Genomic DNA, 2,500 nt, shown 5'->3' on the forward strand with positions numbered 1-2,500 from the left:
GATCTTATTTTTCTAGAGGTTGTTGCAAAAAACGGCGTCAAAATTCGACCTCTAGAGCACTTTCCTTGAGTATGTCTCCTCACGGAAAAGGACGTCTACCCGTGGCACTTTGGTAATGGCTCGGCAGCCTATTATAGGGGGGAGGGGTGTCGTGATGCTGAAACTCGAGTTGCCCAAAGGCTTGCTGGGCGCAATGCCAGCAAGATGCACGTTGCCTTGCCATCCCCTAGGCACACTAGCAAGCACGTTGTGGTTGTGGTGTGCCGCCGGGCTCCCCCGCCCCCCACGGAGGCACCCGCCGTTGCAACGATGGCTCGGAGCGTTGCAACGGAGGAGCCAAATTTTCATATCTCAGAATTGGCTCGTGCATTTTTCGTGAAATTTTGAGGGAACCTTGGTAATATTATGTGAAGGCTGCACAAAAAAATCCAGGTCAAAAATCGCACGTTTGCTCCGTTTTTCATTTTTTTTGAATTTCCGGCATTCCGGGCGGTAAAAAAATCGTCAAAAAAAATTGGCACGGTGTAAATTCACCAAATTTGGAGGATGGAAAGATCTTATTTTTCTAGAGGTTGTTGCAAAAAACGGCGTCAAAATTCGACCTCTAGAGCACTTTCCTTTAGTATGTCTCCTCACGGAAAAGGACGTCTACCCGTGGCACTTTGGTAATGGCTCGGCAGCCTATTATAGGGGGGAGGGGTGTCGTGATGCTGAAACTCGAGTTGCCCAAAGGCTTGCTGGGCGCAATGCCAGCAAGATGCACGTTGCCTTGCCATCCCCTAGGCACACTAGCAAGCACGTTGTGGTTGTGGTGTGCCGCCGGGCTCCCCCGCCCCCCACGGAGGCACCCGCCGTTGCAACGATGGCTCGGAGCGTTGCAACGGAGGAGCCAAATTTTCATATCTCAGAATTGGCTCGTGCATTTTTCGTGAAATTTTGAGGGAACCTTGGTAATATTATGTGAAGGCTGCACAAAAAAATCCAGGTCAAAAATCGCAGGTTTTCTCCGTTTTTCATTTTTTTTGAATTTCCGGCATTCCGGGCGGTAAAAAAATCGTCAAAAAAAATCGGCACGGTGTAAATTCACCAAATTTGGAGGATGGAAAGTTCTTATTTTTCTAGAGGTTGTTGCAAAAAACGGCGTCAAAATTCGACCTCTAGAGCACTTTCCTTTAGTATGTCTCCTCACGGAAAAGGACGTCTACCCGTGGCACTTTGGTAATGGCTCGGCAGCCTATTATAGGGGGGAGGGGAGTCGTGATGCTGAAACTCGAGTTGCCCAAAGGCTTGCTGGGCGCAATGCCAGCCAGATGCACGTTGCCTTGCCATCCCCTAGGCACACTAGCAAGCACGTTGTGGTTGTGGTGTGCCGCCGGGCTCCCCCGCCCCCCACGGAGGCACCCGCCGTTGCAACGATGGCTCGGAGCGTTGCAACGGAGGAGCCAAATTTTCATATCTCAGAATTGGCTCGTGCATTTTTCGTGAAATTTTGAGGGAACCTTGGTAATATTATGTGAAGGCTGCACAAAAAAATCCAGGTCAAAAATCGCAGGTTTGCTCCGTTTTTCATTTTTTTTGAATTTCCGGCATTCCGGGCGGTAAAAAAATCGTCAAAAAAAATCGGCACGGTGTAAATTCACCAAATTTGGAGGATTGAAAGATCTTATTTTTCTAGAGGTTGTTGCAAAAAACGGCGTCAAAATTCGACCTCTAGAGCACTTTCCTTTAGTATGTCTCCTCACGGAAAAGGACGTCTACCCGTGGCACTTTGGTAATGGCTCGGCAGCCTATTATAGGGGGGAGGGGTGTCGTGCTGCTGAAACTCGAGTTGCCCAAAGGCTTGCTGGGCGCAATGCCAGCAAGATGCACGTTGCCTTGCCATCCCCTAGGCACACTAGCAAGCACGTTGTGGTTGTGGTGTGCCGCCGGGGTCCCCCGCCCCGGGTCCAAGGTCGAGCACGTGCGTCTGGCTGCTGCGAACCCCGATCACCGAAGGACCAACAAGAAGGGAAACACGTCCGTGCACGGCCCACCTAGGCACCACCTAGGGAGCATGGCGTGGTGGAGTTGTGCCTTGGGCACACGCTCGGGGCAACACCTTGTGCTCGGCCCAGGACTAGGGGGATCATCCCAAGTCCGAGCACGACGTGGGATCGGCGGGCGGCCTGTGCGCCCCCGCGAGGGGCAACGCGGCTTGCGCAGCCCGACGCTTGGCCAGGCCTAGTGTGGCGCACGACGCGGATGATGGATATGCGTGCGGCAGCGGGTGTCGTGGGTAGGGGGCAACGCGACGTGCTCGTCCCAGCACTTTGAGGGGGCACGTTGCGGAAGACGGTTACCTGTTCGTGTCCACTCCCGAGGGGCAACGTGTCGTGCTCGCCCTACGTCTAGGGTCGACGTACGACGGTGCCCGATGCGGTGTGGGTTGGGCGTGTTGCTTAAGACGGTGCGGCTGTTCGGCTATCGCCCGAAGCACCTCACGCATCTGGCTGTCCCTTGA

This window comes from Arachis ipaensis, chromosome B7, assembly GCF_059453495.1.
Source record: "Arachis ipaensis isolate K30076 ecotype BB chromosome B7, ASM5945349v1, whole genome shotgun sequence".
Taxonomy (NCBI): domain Eukaryota; kingdom Viridiplantae; phylum Streptophyta; class Magnoliopsida; order Fabales; family Fabaceae; genus Arachis; species Arachis ipaensis.